The 19149-nt window shown below is 34.8% G+C and overlaps 1 pseudogene; it reads right to left on the bottom strand.

Annotated features, from left to right (window-relative positions):
- Window positions 1-19149, bottom strand: part of LOC127970451 (protein eyes shut homolog) — a 189894-nt pseudogene that overhangs the window by 19517 nt on the left and 151228 nt on the right.

Genomic DNA, 19149 nt, shown 5'->3' with positions numbered 1-19149 from the left:
AAAAACGATTTCATCCTCAGAATCCATATTTTCATAAATGGTGCGAAACGTCAGAGTTTGTAAAATCGTAGTAGATTCAAGTTTGTCAACAAGAATGAATGAGTCCTTTATCAAGACACAGCCAATAATTCTCATCTACACACTGAAAACACTATTTGCAGAATGTAGCCTTTGAGACCGTTCTTTCTCCAAAATAAAAAGATGTGAAATCATACCTGATACAGGTTCCTCCATTGTGGCAGGGTTGGGGCTGGCAGACTGCAGCATCACAGAGCTGAATATTTTGGCCTCTGATTGCTTCCCCCACCACATATAGCTCTTTGGAGCCCATCTGCAGTTCACGTATGCAGCCAATGAAGCTAGAGACATTCCCACTGTTGTGGTGCAGCTCAGAGAGGGATGGAACGCCAATGTGGGGCCAAACACCACCTGAGCGTTGGTAGAAGGAAAGGTGACATATGTTAACAATAAAGATGATTTTATCTTGTTAAAGAGATTCATGTTGGTTTATCCAGCACTTCAAAAAAGTCTCTTGTTCTCACCAAGGCTGATTTTTTAAATGAAAAATACAGTTAATATTATAAAATTTAATTTTATAATCAAAATAACATCTCTATTTAAATATATTTTAAATTTAGTTTATTCCTAAATATTTAGCAGCCATCACTCCAGTCTTCAGTGTCACATGATCTTTCAGAAATCATTCTAATATGCTGATTTGAAACATTTATTATTATCATTAGTACTGAAAATGACAGAGCTGCTTAACATTTTTGTGGAGACTGTGACACTCTTACTTTTCAATCAGTTTAATGCATTTTTCCTGTAGAGAGAGAGAAAAAGAGAAAAACAGAGAGTGAGAGAGAGAGAGAGAGAGAGAGAGAGAGGGGGAACTTGATTGGTAGTGTATGTTTTGGGATAGTAAAGTGATAGGTTTTGGCAAAAAAGCTAAATATTGTAGGTTATGATACACTTTATTCTTTCCTACGCAAAGATATGTCATGCAATAACTGTTCTGGAGTCAATGGCTCTTAAAGCCTGGAAATTATAATTGGAGATAAAAGCAAAGTTTTTATCTTTGAAAGGATTTATGTGGAGCCACTACAGTAGCTTTAAGGACCTTTTGCTGCTATATGCATTTAGCAATCATTGTTCATTTAGGTCAAAAGCTAATTATTCTTTTGAAAAAAAATACAGTTTATTGGTTTTGATCAAGACAAGATTAAACATCTTTCCAATTTACGATAACATATTAGTGAGTCTGTCTGATATATTTTTGCCTTCTTAAACATCTATTATGTTAGCTGGACAATAAACTTTGTACAAAGTTTTGAAAGAAGAAAACTCTTATGACAAACACATCTTATTTCCTCAGCCTTTTCTTGCTTTGTTTTTTTTTTTTCTCTAAAAACTACCCAAAACACTTTAGCAGCTGCCCAGTTACCATTCACAACCCCATGGCATGCGCATTTAAACATATGCAATGGTTTTCAAAGTACACAAGGCCTATTTAATCATAAAACATACAACCAACCTTAAAACGGTTTTAAACTTTCAGATGGGGCTTTGTAGTCTTCTTGTCCATTTGAAAGATATTTCCATCAAGAACAGCTTTCAGTAAAGTCTCCGGTGATTTTTGTTTTGTTTGTTTAAGCAGCTCTATAAATGGATTTGTGGGGCCATTATATTCTGATTAAGGCTCTTATAGGCTGTAGAAAGTGTCTGATTATTGCAGCACAGCTCTCTCTGAGGTTCTCATCAATTAGGAGGACAAAAACATGAACCAATTATTTAACTTGAATGAGCAAACTTATTATTTTTGCAACAAAAATCATTACACCATCTCTCAAAAAGACTGAGTTGTCTTTACAAAAACAACAGCAGAATGACCTACCTGACTGCAAATATATATATATATATATATATATATATATATATATATATATATATATATATATATATATATTCCTTTCCATTAGTTAAAATAGACTGTGATAATTTTTAATCCTTCTTTAATACACACATTATTGAAATTTGTATAATTTTATTTTAATTGATCTAATTATGCCCTAATTTTTAATTTGAGATAATGTGTAAAAAAAAAGTGCTATTTATAGTGTAATCTTTAACAAAAGAGAGGGTAAAAAATGGTCACAGAATGGTTGAAATAAATCAGACAATTCAAAGATAAAACACAGAATGTCTCAGCCATTCAAATGATTGAATATCCAGAAGCAGGTTTACCTCTGACACAGGCTCATCCATGAATTTCTGCTGCTGATTACCAGTTCCATTAGCTATATCTGTATCTCAATGATAAAGAGTGAGAAAAAAAGTGAGAGAGACAGAGAGAAGGGAATACATATCAAGAATGAGAGAGTAAGACAGAAACAGGGCATGGGAGGGAGGAAGGAAAATCTCATTAGATCATGCAGCATTCACAATAAATCCATTTAAGCATGAAAACTACACAAATTGGTGAAGGGAGTTCTGGGCTACTACTAGGCCACTCCACGGAAGAAAAATCATCTCAAACTCCTAAGCAGCATATATATTCATCTTCCGAGCTTGTGTTCTGTCTCCATCCTTTGCTATTCTGATACTCCAGCAATATATTTTCGCAATCATCTCGAAAATGTCAAAAGAAAATCTCCTCCCTGCTCACGGCTGAAAAACAATCCATTTCTTGAACCTAATGCAACAGTAAAAGCTTCTGAATGTTTCAGCCATCTCCCCCACGAAGCTTTCAACTGCGGCTCTGCCTATATCCTGACATGATCCAACAGTTAATCTACAAAAAAACCCTACCATCTTCACAGAAAAAAACATGTAATTGGCATCCACATGCTTAAGTCATGGATTTCCTCGCTGTCCAATCAGCTCTTTCAGGCACTTGAAAATGTTGAGACTTGCTTATTCCAGCACCAGCTTTTGATTTCAGCCCATGTTGGGTTCAGGGCAAGGAGGGGGAAAAAATCCCCTCTCCTTTAATGACCAGATGCGAGCAATCAGGGCCATTGCCCTCATGTTAATTTAAAACAGCCTTGCAGGACACCTCCCTGAAGGCAATCAAAGCCCTACAACTTCAGGTAGCACTAATTACAACACTGGGGATGTTATGAGAGTCGCTCTGCATACAGATTGACAAATTAATGCCCGACTGGGACCATGAGAAGGAAATTCAGCTTGACTGATAGCCCGCCCACTTCTGAACCAGTATTGCTGATGAATCCTGAACATAAGGACATGAGCTGATTCGATTGTTCGCAGAGGCTCCTGCTACGACTCTAATATTCTGATATTAGTACAAGTAGCGTGATGTTATGAGGAACTAATTATTTTGATCATGGCTTCATAATCACTTTAGGTGCATTGGACAGCTGTTTGCATTTATAGAGACTTCATCGGGTTTAATGTGTCTTATATGATATGATGATTTCAGCATTGGCAGTATATACATGGGCATGCAGTAACATCTGACTATTTTAACACAAAAGTATTTTGAAAAATTAAAGTGTTATTACAGTTAACTATAGTTAGCTTAAACTGAAACTAAAACGTCTTTATTTGAAATAAAATAAACTGAAATAAAGTATGAAAAAAAACATAAAGGCATGTAAAAAACAAACGCTTTCAAAAACTACAATTAAAATGAAAACAAAATATAAAAATAAAAAGTAATTGAAGATATCAATAAAATCTGCATTCCTATTTCAGCTATACTAAAATAACACCCATTTAACAAATAAATGCTATTATCAAGCAAGATTGTGGGCAATTGTGTTTAAAACTCCTAACCCAGCTCATGTAACTGTTTTCTTATCCAGACACATTTAAATGCCACCCACTGAGATCTACAGGGGTTTGTCCCTTTAGAGCATTAAATCAAATGAACCACAGGCAACAAAGAGAGTAAAAACAGAATCCAAAAACACTCACATTACATTTATGCTGGTCAGTACAAACATGATGTTAAAAATGATTTAAATGTCACTTTATAAAGTGTGGCAGATGACACAATCTTAAATGGCTACATGCTACCAAATGGCAAAGGCAGCTAATATTTCTCAAGGCGCATGTTAAAGAAATCTAAAGGAACATCTAGTGCAGAGCTCCAGTGTCTGTGCTTTGTCTGAGCATGACTGTGATGATCTAACTGGGTGCTGGTGTCATTCTTTCTGATGAGCTCTTGTGGACACATGGATACAGTCCTGAGGGAACAGAATCAGCACACTGGGTCGTTACAGAGAGAGAAAGGGCACAATTCAGTCGTGTGGGAGTCTCAGTCAGATCTCATTATCTGTTGACTTGTATTTCTAAAAAAAGCAAAAAGAATATACAACTCGATTCAAAAGTCTGGGGTTCGTATTTTCTATTTTGATATATGTTAAAATGTGATTTATTTCTGTCATGACAAAGCGGAATTTTTAACAGCCATTTTCCAGTCTTCAGTACCACACGATCCTTCAGAAATAATTTTAAACTGCTGATTTGGTGTTTAAGAAACAATTCTTATTATCATCTTATTATCATATTAGTATATCATCATTGTAGGAAACTGTTGTGCTGCTTGACTTTCATGTAACTACTGTAGTAAAGTAATGCATTAATTACAAGAAAATATCAGAGTTACTTTTCCAAAAAGGTAATGCCAGTTTGTTTTCCCATTGATTGACCGACAAGTCTCTCGTCCACATATTGAGAGAAATTAGAAGTACAGAAGTGATGTGTGCACAGTGTGAACATGTAGTTCTAGACTAAATGTGAATGTGTATTAATTCATCCCACTCACTAAAAAAACTTTAGATTTAGTATCAAAATGAATTAAAACAATGAAATGCAAACTCAGAATATGACGCAAACCTGCAATTATTAAGTATGTTAAATAACACAAATGTGTCTAATCCCATTTTATTAACTAATGTCTTTGACCTTTGAAGATCCAGTTCAACCATACTAATAATGCAAAAATGACTTTAGATGAACTAACAATTGTGCTTCATTGTTTTTTTATTGCTGAAAAGTAATGCAAACGTACAGTGCCCCGCACATGACATGCAAGAAAAAATAAATATATTGTGCGCATGATTTACTAATTCGTTCCCTGGATTTACTATTGTGTTCGCTCGATTTGCTAAATCATGCGCACAATCAAGGGAACAAATTAGTAAATCATGAGCACAATTTATAAATCAAGTGAACACAATAGTAAATCGAGGGAATGCTATAGTAATCGTGTGCACGTTTTAGTACATTGAGGGAATGAATTAGTAAATCGTGCACACGATTTAGCCTTATATTTTTTCCTGCGTGTCATGTGCGGAGCTCTGTACAAACGTAACGCATTACTTTCCATGAAAAGTAACTAAGTAACGTGGTAAGTTACTTTTTTAAGGAGTAACACAACATTGTAATTATATATTATATATATATACACACACACACACACACACACACACTACCATTCAAAAGTTTGGGATCAGTAAGATTATTATAATTTTTTTTAAAAATGTTTCTTGTGCTCATCATGGCTGTATTTATTTGATCGAAAATATTTGACATATTGGGTTTATTTGAGAGCCCCAATCCGCTCTGACTTTCAGAGAAAACACCAATGAATTTTGGCTTGTGGATTTTGCTTACCTGAGCCACTCCCCGCGCATACGGGTATTAAGACGACAGGTGCATCAGATTTTTGCTGGGGAGCTGAGTTGGTGAATGATTTCTTCTCCACAAAGCTTTTTCGTTCTGGAAGCCTGGAAAAATGAAGCTGTTCCTGGTTGGTGTGACGTGGATTAGCAATAACAAGCAGCAAATCAATTATTCTGATAGATTTCATCCAAATGCCCTGATTCTATTCAATCTATTTAATTATATTCTCTTTAAAAAAACATGAATGATTCCTGAACTGATCCATAATGATTCATACAAAATAATGTGACCAAGGCAGTCAAAACTGAGAAGAAAAAAAGTCTACAGCATAATTCAACATGTGTCACCATACCTGACACCAGCCACATGTCGGGTATAAAAATATATATAACTGCCCAAAACCCTCTTTTCCTTTTGTTCATCATTTAGTTGTTCTGTTAAATAAAAAAAGAGTTGAGTGCAATGACCTAATTTCTTAAGAAAATGAGCGTGAACTTGCAACCACAATGCTAGGCTGTTGTTCATGGTTGCCATGTTGTTGACATGCAGTTGCTAAGGTGTTTTTAGTCATATTGCCATTTGTTTGCTGTGCTGTTATGGGTTAGTAGGCATTCCACCATTCATATATCCTGCTAAAAAGCCTTATTTTAAAAAGATGTGGCTCCTTTATATCATAGATTTATATTTTACTGGTAAAATATATTTTACTGCTCAAAGGGTTTGTGGAGGTGATTCTCTGCAAATGTGCTCAGACCTGATGCAACATCATGACATTACACACACACACACACACACACACACACAAATGCTGCCGTTCGACAACTATGAAATCTAAAAGCTGAATATAATTGCAGTTCATGCCACAGTTCACTAGAATGAATGCTTGGAGACGGCGAGCACCGCGGGGCCACTATTGGCCCGACTACAAAACATGTATAAAGCACTGGCAACAGATGGCAGTAAAACATCATGAAGCTGCAGTTCTGCAGTACACATACACATACACATACACACACTGCTGCTTCTTTATTGGTGGACTTGAAAACAAAGGCAGAAATTAGAGAGGACTTTTACTTCGTGCCACATCGCAAGTCCGCAGGAACAGCAATAATAACAAGAGGTATGACAGGTGATAATCTCACACAGAAACACCATCAACCCAATTCCCTGTTGGCCCACAGATAATGTAGAGAAAAATATGTTTATGCTAATTAAGGGCTGTTAAATAGATCTACAATTCTTAAATTCATTCATGCATCCACTTCGACCTGCTCTTTATCTGAATGAGAGCCATTAAGAGTCACAGTTGGTGCCACTCATTGAGGAGTTTTATCACATTGTCCACAACATATTAATAGCTCACACTGACTGTGTCATCATAAGCAACCTAAGATGAATGCACAACTGAAGAGCTTTGTTCCCACATGCATGTTTTCTGAGAGGCACGCTAACGCGTCAAAGGCCGGTGGCAGATAACGGCGCTTCTCTTGATCACCCCCACCGAGGGAGCCGATAAAGACAGATGCAGCCCCTCATAGACTCACTCAACCAGCTTCACTGACTTTCATGCGTTAAAGTGTCAAGGCATTTTTTGCATAACAAGCTCACTCGAATGGCTTCAGTTATTTTGGGCAGCCCGTGTTCTTAGTCATGTCTCCAGCTGATCTTCCAGACCCAAATTACAGGCGTGCCCTATGGCTTTGAGATGCCGCTCCAGATGAGGTATTTTGAGAGGAGTCTGACTACTTCCCTGATTAAAAATAACAATGCTTACAGCCTGCCAGACACAAATATTGAACTCAGAAAGCTGGTAAATTTACAAGCATGCATGAGAGTAAAATTTTAGGAGTAGCTATTGAAAATATGGTGATTACAGAGGCACTTTTGAAGAAAAATTTACAATCCTCAATAGTGAACTGCGAATGGTTATTTGGATGTTGATGCTCTTGGTTCGGGTCAAAAGTATGAGCTCGGAACCTTCCCCTTGGACAGCACACCAAATATGCATAACCTTTACTCTGTTTATTATATATAAATGTGAATATATATATATATAACTTTTTTTAGATATATAAAATGTTTTTTTTTTTTTATTATTACATTAATTCAGTAAAGATGAATTTAATGGAATAGAAAGTTGCAGTATCATGATTGCCAGAAAAATATTAAGCAGCTCAACAGTTTTTACATTTATAATAATAATAATAATAATAATAATAATAATAATAATAATAATAATAATAATAATAATAATAATAATAATAAATGCTTCTTAGGCACCAAATATTAGAATGATTTCTCAAGGGCAACGTGACTGAATTAATCACTGCTAAAAATTCCAATTTTTATTATAGGAATTAATTACATATTTCAAAATTCAATAAATAAAAAAAGTTATATTTTGAATTGTAATAATATTTAATATAAGAGTTGGATAGATAGATAGATAGATAGATAGATAGATAGATAGATAGATAGATAGGGAATGAGCTCATGCAAATTTTCTATTTAAGCATATTTTCCTTCCTGTATTTTTGACTTATTTCATATTCAAAGTAATTTCATGGCCTAAATGTGATAATATAAGCAATGTAAAAACCAAATTCAAAACTCGAGGACAGAATATACAGCACCAAAATGGGATCTCAGTATATCTGCAGATCTAATGCATTGATCCACAGAGCAGACGCATTAAGAATGCTTCCTTTTTTTTTTTTTTCAAACAAACCCAGCAGTAGTTCCCCAGGAATAAATGGCATACATTTAAATAATAATACGTGCTAGTGAATGGAAAGTTCATGTGTAATAAAGCACAGGACGCGATGCTGTGTAATGCAGCATCTCACGCTTGTTGACCTTTGGCTTTGTATGAACAGAAATTACTTAAACACAGCAGACTTGGGTAAAAGCCAATCACAGCAGAAGCATCTGACAATATATGCAGACATACCTAGACACACAAACACTCGCAACAGACTTGATAGATTTAGGGTAAACACTATGTCCCCACTGCAAGCCTTTAACCTTATTTAACCTGTATGCTGTGCAGAGCAGTACTACACCACATTAAACAAACTCAACATTGAAAAGCCCTCAGCAATACAAATGGAAGACCAACAAAACGTATTAGAAGGTTAACCTTACATGCAGTGTCGACTACCAACAGTATGTATTCAACCAAGGCCACAATAAGCAATGTATACTGCTTATTTGCTATACATCCATCCATAACAAGAAGAAAAAAAAACAATGAATGAAAGACAGAAACTAGGACAGGAGGGCTAGACCGTTTAGAAACAGCACAGTCAAACGGAGCTCACAAAGTATGAATTAATAAGATCAAGATTTTTTTTTTATTCGTCACATACACGATAATATAAAGCATATATAACCAGCAGTGAAATGGGAGTAAAAAAAAGATCAAAATATGAATAAAATATCGTTTTTCAAGTGAATTGAATACATCAAACATTCACAACAGAACATTATTCCCAGAAATGGGAGAGAGGGAGAATGAGGTGTAAGTTTCAGACTTCTTTAAAACTCAGAGGTGTGCTTTGATGTCTGAAATCTAGATCAGCAGTTTAGGAAGACTAATCAAAAAGTTTGGACTAAAGTATTCCTTCCATCGTTTCTTGAAGCGATGCAGCGGTGGAATGTTGCGCAGTCGACCCCATCCACTTGTCACTTGATATGAATTTATGTGAGCTGAGTAAGATCAGATAAGATAGAAATTTATTGATCCCTGAGGGGAAATTTGCTTGTCACAATGGCACAGTGTCACGCCGAACAGAACTGTGCATCATAGGCCAGTAAACACAAAAGGGCAAGAGAGAACAAAATGAACACCATAATAGATTGAATCCCTTGCAATACCAAATAAAAACATGCACACATAATAAACACCACACAGGATGTAATCAGTTAATCTTCATCGATAGCTTCAAGTTAGAATTCTATATTAATTATACTTTTTTTTTTTTTTTTCTAGACTGTTATATGGCTGGTCGAATACATGCATGCAGTATGTAGCCTACTCTCAGTACCCGTACTATTTAGCATTATGTAGAATGTACTGTATACAGTGTTCTGTATACTAGAGCTCATGCATGAATGTAATATTGGATGAACTACTGCATTTGACAATGTTCAGGATAGAGTAGAGCTCACTGCGTGGGATACTGTATCTAACAAAGCAATGCACTCAACCTGACCTTCTGCTTGCATGGGAATGAATGAACCAGAAGTAAATCCAAGTGCAATTGTGGCTGCTTTGATTTTTAACTGTACAGTACAGCTTCCCTGAAGTCAGATTTTACGCAATTTACTCTACAAGACCTGCTCTATCCTGAATATATATATATATATATATATATATATATATATATATATATATATATATATATATATATATGTATATATATATATATATATATATATATTAGGGCTGTCAAATGATTACATTTTTAAATCAAATTAATCAGAATTTTCAGTGGATTAATCATGATTAATCACTATTTGCAATTACACCTGAATCCTAACCATTTTTTTTTCCTGAAATGCATACCAAAAGATAAATAACAGGACACAGATACATAATTGTATTGATTCATCAATATGTGGTTCTTTTTTTTCTGAATTTCAAAAGTTTCACTTTTACTTAGATCAAATTTACCTGAGCACTATATCAAACCATGCCATTTAACTACTGATAGTGTAAGAGTTTTAGGTGAACTAGTAGTTAAATATAGCCACATATCTATGAAATTATGCATAGAGAAACACAAACATGCTCCACCATCACATAAGCAGCACTCTGGGCACTCTTGTTTTTGGGAGGTGTTCATTTGCTCTGCCACAATACTTTAGGATCGATATTTTCACGTTCTGAAGGCTTCAAGTGCCAGTAAAACCAAGTAAAAATGCATATGCTTTTCCAAACATCTGTAATATTCGCTGCATTGCATGTAGGTGCTCTGCGCATGCGTAGTTTGAAACACAGGACACTAACAGGAAGAAGCTCCAGCGTATCAACTACCAAAGTCGTCTCTGTTTATCGAGCTTGGCATGAATGTATTTGAGAGTAAATGGGGTAAAACCTTAAGCTTCTTCGGTGTTTTCGTCGTGGCGCTCGCCGCTGTTTTTATACTATCTTGAGAATTCAGAGATCGACGAGACTTTTCCTGACCTGAATAATTTGTCACACTACGCATGTGTGAAATGCGTTAAAAAATTTGACGTAATTAACGACAAACAACTAATTAACGCTGTTAACGCGCTATTTTTGACAGCCCTAATATATATATATATATATATATATATATATATATATATATATATATATATATATATATATATATATATATATATATATATAAACTGAACAAAATTATAAACGCAATACTTTTGTTTTTGTCCCCATTTTTCATGAGCCAAACTCAAAGATCTAAGACTTCTTCTATGCACAGTGACCTTTAGAGTGGCCTTTTATTGTGGCCAGTCTAAGGCACACCTGTGCAGTAATCATGCTGTCTAATCAGCATCTTGATATGCCACACCTGTGAGGTGGATGGATTATCTCGGCAAAGAAGAATTGCTCACTAACACAGATTTGTGAACAATATTTGAGAGAAATAGGCCTTTTGTGTACACAGAAAAAGTCTTAGATCTTTGAGTTCTAATTAATGTTATATATTTTGTGTGTGTATGTGTATATATATATATATATATATATAACATTAAACAGGTGAATCTTTACATTCTAGCAAACTGTTTTCTTCAATCATAAATTTATAAATTAGCAAATATTTTATTAAACATTGTGACATAAATAAGGTATCATTCAGATAATGTTATGTTTTATTAATATATATTTTTTATATTTTTCATTTTCATCTTAATTCTTACGTTTTACTAATTTTGTTATGTTTTTGTCATTTTTATTATTCTTTTTTAAAAATTAAAAAAAAAAATATTTCAGCATTAGCTATTTGAGTACATCAAGTTAAAGCAAAAGAAAATGCTCCTTTATCAAGAATCTGTAAAAATGTATATAATAATACTTGCGGGTATTTCATAGAAAATATTAAAATAAATACATAATAATAATAATATTACTACTACTAATAAAAAAAAAAAAATGCATTACTTATAGTAGTTATATGAATCATCAGACCAATTTCTTTCAATTTGAATTTAATTCAACTTCAGCAGTTGAACTGCAATTTAACGGGTATGCTGAATGTATTTGTATTGCTTTTGGGGCTTTATTCCTTTTTTATTTATTCTAAATTGTAATCCTAGCTGATAAAGTAATCCATAAGTAACAGTGCAACGTGACATGTTTCAGTTAACTGAGACAACTGACAAGGTTTTCAATCATTCTTCAACTGCTCAACAGCTGCTATAATTCTGTTTGCCTCATCTATAAACATTGACATCTTAAGTTCTGAAGGACTTTCGCCAAATAGACTGCTGACACAGACTTGAGCATCTCAAACTCCCCGTACTGCTCTCAGGTATATCATCATCAGGGGCCAATGATTCACATTACTTTCTCCAGTGCCTGATTTTTCAAGTGACCCATTACACTGTGGCAATGGAAAACCGGAGATGATGGAAATCCCCGCAAAGAGTTGGAATCCCCGCAAAGAGATAATCAACAGCATCATTCAACATCAAGTCACATGAAGGAGAAACACTAAAAGTATGTGGAGCTCTGACCACTACATCCATATGTGACTGTGGAGCATTTTAAAATATATGGAGTTAGCCCTCCTTTTGTGGCTTTAACAGCTTCCACTCTTCTGGGAAGGCTTTACACTTGATGTTGGAACATGGCTGCAGGGATTTGCTCCCATTCAGAAATACGAGGTCAGGCAGTCAGCATTCCAATTCATCCCAAAGGTGGTTTAGGTCTGGGCTTTATGCAGGGCAGTCAAGTTTTTTCACACCAGGCTAAGTAAATCATTTCCTTATGCACCTCGGGAGACTGTGAGGCTGAAACAAAAAAGGCACAAGCCATGTTTGATAATGAGATTGCGTAGCTATAAGCTTGATTTTTTTTTTTTTTGCAATAGCCAAACCCTTTAATTATAACAGGATGTCTATGTACTTTTGGCCATGAATGCACATGTGCAGCCCCCAAAATCACACCAAATAAAACTGGCGACACATTTATGTTAATTAAAAAGAAATAATTATAAAATGTGCCACTCAGACTCTCTCCTCTAATGAAAGTTACCACACTCTTTCCAGCTGCATTAAAATTCTGCTTAAGTGCCACTTGGCTGACCTTGATCCAGTACCATGCAATGCCAGATCTCATCAGATCTTCACGGCTCTAGCGGACCCAGAGAGATGACCTCAAAATCAAGTGGCAGAATTATTGATATCGACAAAGCCAGGTTTGACAGGAGGAGGAGATTAGACCCTCATGTCAGTGCTCGGGGGTCAGGGACAGGGTGCATACTGTATATGGAGGTGATTAAGATAGCAGGATATTATGATTAGCTCTAACCAAAAGACAAATATGTTAATTTCAGATGATTAACAGGGTAGTTCCATAAAAAAACAATAATTGCTTAAAATCTACTCAGTCTCAGGCCATCCAAAATGTAGATGAGTTTGTTTCTTCTTCAGAACAGATTGGCATTACATCACTTGCTCCCCAATGGATCCTCTGCAGTGAATGGGTGCCGTCAGAATCAGAATCCAAATAGCTGACAAAACATCACCATAATCCACAAGTCTCTCCTGATTTAAATGAATGTTCTCACTGTAGAGAGCATTATAATGAAAAGGGCTCTTTATTGTTAGTTTGTGGATTACTTAAATTACTTTTGGATTATTGAGATGTTATCCTCAGCTGTTTAAACTCTCATTCTAAAGGCACCCAAGTATGCAAAATATAAATTTCTCCCAAGTATGCTGATGAAACAAACTCATCTACATATTGGATGGCATGAGAGTGAACACATTTTCACTGTTGGCTTTAAGCTTTGTATAAAGCAGTAAATACAGCAAAATCAAATATAATACAACTATACAGTACAATATTAATATTTTATCCTGCATATTGATTTTAGGCAATTTTTATTTTTATTTTATGTTGATTATATGAATTTCACTTATGAACGTACACAGATGTACTGACAGATAACAGTAACAAAGTTTGTTGGGTTTCGTTGGACAAATGTTACCCCTATTGGTGTCTGTTTTGTCAGTTCTTATTTTCGCAGATTGAACATCGGAATATTTAAAAAGTGGCATACAGTAATCAAATGGCATGTGGCATTGGTCTGTGTCTATCAGTGCAGCATGAATTGGCCTTAAAATTTACAACAGGTGAATAAAATGCACTCTCCCTGTTGCCTTCAGCATGAGTGGTTGGCACAGCAGGGTGCATGTTCAGTTGTTAGCATTGATGTCTTAAACTTGCTGTAATCTTAATGCTATTTAAAAGGTTTTAGCTGCTGGTACACACTGTTCAGTTCAAGACACAGTCTTCTACTCATGACAATGTTTCTTCGAAGGAACAGAAAATATATTTTGAATAATTTCAACTTTCTCCCCCCAATAAGGGCAAGCAAAATTGGATCCCATAGAATTTCATTGTCTGGGGAAATATTTTTTGTGCTTCACAGAGAAAGTAAGTCATACAGGTTTGAAACAACATAATTGTGAATAAATGATGACAAAACCTTATTTCCTTTTTTTTTGGAACTATCCCTGTAATTGTAACTGATGATCCTGCTGTAAGATATGTCAAATCAACTTAATACTTCAATTTTTCATTCTACCATTGGATCAGGTATTTCTAAAGGATTTCATGTACAACTTTTACAGTCTCTCACATCAGCATTCAAACTCTTATAGATACATGGATGTGCCAATGTCAAAGGAAAGACTCATTGTATATATTGAAAACAAAGAAAGCAGACATTCAGAAAATTGCAGATGACACATCTGACAATATCTCCATTCCATCAACCAGAATATTTCCTCAGACGAGTGACAGAAGGAGAGAAAAACCTTCTCCAAGTCCTCATAGATGAGACCACTGAGTCAAACAAGACAGCAGGAATATCTAGAGACAACTGATACAGCCTGTCAGATTGTTAAGTTAGAAGTACTTGGCATCTAAACACATCTCCAATGGGAGAGAAGCTGTTCAAGAAACCCATCAAATATACAAGAGAAATCAGAACCATAATGGCAGAGGACTGTTATATGCATCCGCAAAATAGCCATATATATATACTGTATATGAGTATGTATGCAATAAAATGTTGCTTAATTGCTGTCTGACCACAATTAGATCTGGATATATTTCATTAAACTACATGCTTTACATGCATCCAGGGGTGAGATAAAATGTAATTGAATAAATGCATTAATTATACATAAATGTAGATGTAGGTTCATAAACATTATTATCATTTGAATACAAATCTGTTATACTTTTTGTAGAGCAAGTAACACATTTTAGGTTACAGCAAGTCTAAGCAGGGCTGTAAATCTATTTAAAATTTATAGATTTTTGTATTCTATCTGCAATAGTTTTAAACTATTGGCCTACTGTAGAATTAAATGCTCTTTCAAGGTCATGATAGTTTAGTTTTTTTCAACACAATTAAAAAAAAAAATTAACTACTCTAACATGATACATTAAAAGTCCTATAATATTCTATGATTCACTTACATCATTTAATGCAGTGATAGCAACAGATATGCTAATAGTGAATAAATGCAATTCTATTACCAGCCTCTTGACATTCAAGCCTTTTGAATTCTTATGCAAAAGCCTTTAGCAATACATTCAAACATGTCATATTTACTAAATATATAATGGAAAACACAATCGAGTTATAGTTTGTGAACTTAAATACATCTCCTATTTGAGTGGTTATATATGTTCATTCCATTGTATTAATTATTGAATTATGCACGAGCAGTGACTGGCTCCTTCAAGATAATGTTAATTAACATTATTGTTAAGTGTTGAAAGTAACAATGTCTGATATGTAGCAGTTAGTTTCACTGTGGCTGTGTGATTATGGAAATTACAACAAAGAAAAACATGAAACCTGAACCATATGAAAATGTGCAGCTTTGATGTGACTCCAAATGTCAAAACCCATGAGAGCCAAGCATGCGATTTAAAGAGCACACTCAAACAAAAATCCCAGAAAAGAGCTACTAATATAATTTATTTATAACACATCTAAAAATTGTCATATAGGAAACATAGAATTGAGTTCTGAACACATCTTTAAGATTTTATGACTTATGAACACATCCTCTGAACACACATTTAGTTGTTTCTTCAACTATGGCATTTTAATATCCCAGGGGTTGATTTTTTTATTAAAACATGTTTTTTTTTTTTAATAGAAGATCACATTAAACACTTTTCACTATACCCTTATTATTTATTTTTTTGCAACTTTTAAAATTGCAATAATCAGAAAAAAAACATAGAAAATCCAAAATCACTTTAGAAAATTGTACATGAATTGTTCATTAAATTCAGACTGTAAGAATATTACAGATGCTGATAGATTAAGTAAAATAATAATTTCTTAAAGTGCACTGCCAATATTATAATAATTTCCTCATAATTTTCCTATTTTGTCTTAAACCTCAATATACAATTTATTTGTAATCAAAACTGCACAAGATATAAAAGTTTTGTTTTTAGATAATGTCTTGAATTAAGTTTATGTTCCACAGATTATTGCCAAATTGCAAACAACACAGTTTTGTGAGGTTAAAGCTTAAAACAAGTAAAACTTACAAATTCTTTATCTTCTCAAGCTAATTAAACTTGTTTTGAGATTGTTTACATAATTTAAAATGACAACAAATACTAGAAATATGATCTTTTTGGTGTAAAAAATGAAACATAATTCTCACCTCACTAAAATTAACACCAAGCTATTGTTCCTGATATTCTGTGGGGCAGCTGTAGTCAAAACATTAAAGGGGGGGGGTGAAATGCTATTTCATGCATACTGAGTTTTTTACACTGTTAAAGAGTTGGATTCCCATGCTAAACATGGACAAAGTTTCAAAAAATAAGTTGTACGTTTGAAGGAGTATTTCTGTTCCAAAAATACTCCTTCCAGTTTGTCACAAGTTTCGGAAAGTTTTTTTCGAGTATGGCTCTGTGTGACGTTAGATCGAGCGGAATTTCCTTATATGGGGTCCCAAGGCACTTCTGCTGGAAGAGCGCGTGCTCCCATATAGCAGAGCACTGAGAGCACAACAGACATTCACTGATCAGAGCGAGAGCGTTGCGAAATGTCACAAAAGGAGTGTGTTTTTGGTTGCCAGGGCAAGACAACCCTGCACAGATTACCAAAAAAAAAAAAAAAAACAGCATTAAGGGACCAGTTGATGGAGTTTATTTTTACAGAGCATCAACGGAGTTGTGCAAGTGTTTTTGTTTGTTCCCTGCATTTCGAAGATGCTTGTTTTACAAACAAGGCCCAGTTTGATGATGGATTTGCATATCGTTTATTTCTTAAGGATGATGCAATCCCAACGAAAAAGGGTCACGATCGTGTGTTGGAACCGCAGGCGGTGAGTAAAACTGCTTCAAATATCTCTGCCCCCTTGTTAGTGCATCTCCTCCCATGCCGGAGACCCGGGTTCGGAGCGAATCGTTGCTGCTGTTGCTCTCGTTCAGTTTCAGCCTCGGGATCTGATTCTGGATCATAAATAAATGGCTGAATCTGACTGTAAGCCATGGTTTGTTTTGGATGATGGTTTTTCCCTCACGGTAATGTCACAGCTTCCACATGCTCTCAACGCAAAAGCCTACTGGCGCTCGTGATTCTTTAGCTCCGCCCACACGTCACGCCTCCAGCTGGTCGTGTTTTTCCGGGAAAAATCGGTACATACTATCTTTCTCTTATGAATATAATAAAACTAAAGACTTTTTGGAGTAATGAAGGATGCAGTACTACTCTATAGGTACTCAAGATTAACAGGATATTGAGTGAAAACGAGCATTTCACCCCCCCTTTAATATTGCTGTATAGCCCAACCTGGCCACTGTTCTTCCATTCTGAAGAAAAACATTCTGCTCCTGGGCTGAAAGGACAGAGGAGATATTAAGAAATGAGGAATATTTCACTTAAAGCTTATTCTAATGAGATTTGAAGATGACCTATTTTAATTTGTGTCTAGAAGACCTGTTCCTGTACTGAATCTCTAGCTTCTGTTCAGTCAGTTACATTTTGGTTGAGTACATTGAACAGTAATATGAAATAAAATCTCTTTTTCTTTCGAATGAATTTCTATAGAGCTCAGGCAAAATTCTAATCCAAATACATTTTTTATAAAGGACATAAATTGCAATCAACTTGTTTAATTATGTTACCTGGAGGTTTGCTAGATATATACAGCTTTGCATTTTATTGGTGACATTTGATTTCTTTTTAAATATTTTTTTTGCCTTCCAATATGAAAAGTTTTGTTAAACAATTGTATTACTTGTGAAAATATTACTGAAAATTGTAAAATTTTCTGATGTAGATTTAATGCAGACAACAGTGATTTTGTGAGTGAGTGACTGAATAATCCATTCATTTGATTCATTCAAACAGACTGATTCATTCAGGAGCGAAACAAGTGCTTAAGAATGAGTCAAAGAATCATTCACTCTACTGAGTAAAAAAAAAAAAAGGTGATTCATTCAAGAACAAAACAACTGATTGGTTTTATGAGTTATTCAATGAATCAATAACTGAACCGATTTGATAAAAAGGCTGATTCATTCAAGAACAAAACAGTTGACCAGTTTTATGAGAGTCAATTAATCATTCACTCAGGAACAAAATGCTACTATTCTGTTCCGTGCAGTCTTCGTTTAATACTGTCTTCGTTTAATTTTTGCATAACAAAAATATAAAAAAACTAATCTAATCTAAAATGTAAGTTCGTTAATATTCCTTAATATTAACTTTGTCAGCCCATTTTCATTACCTTGTTTTTTTTCGTAAACCTGCCACACCTGCTGTTAATATTCGTTAATATTCCTTATTAACGTTTTCAGACCATTTTCATTACCTTGTTTTTTGTAAACCTTCCACAATTGCTGTCAATAAGTGGTGAGAATAAATCATGAGAATTTCAGGAAATATAAGTATACCGTTAAAGTGCAAAAGCACAACATGGTTTACAGCATACATAAGTACAAGGTATCACAACTAAATCAATAACTGCCTGTTTTATTCCCACTTGAGCTCCAGTAGTCACACAAAAATATTGTGGAGCTTCCTGCTTACTGTGGCATGTCTGGCAACAACCCCAGTGATTGCAGATGCACTTGGCACCTACTGCATCAACTACAGATGTAGTTCTACGTCTTTATGTTAAGGGGACGGTGTGCAGGAAAATGACAAATTACTCCTTATTGTCCCAATGGCCCTGTTACCCTGTACTGGGTCTAACGGTGCGTGGATTCTCTTGTCAGTAGCTGTCACCTGT

Source organism: Carassius gibelio, chromosome B13 (genome assembly GCF_023724105.1).
Source record: "Carassius gibelio isolate Cgi1373 ecotype wild population from Czech Republic chromosome B13, carGib1.2-hapl.c, whole genome shotgun sequence".
NCBI classification, from domain to species: Eukaryota; Metazoa; Chordata; class Actinopteri; order Cypriniformes; family Cyprinidae; genus Carassius; species Carassius gibelio.
Note: the sequence above shows the minus strand (reverse complement) of the source record. Positions and strands in the feature narration are given on the sequence as shown.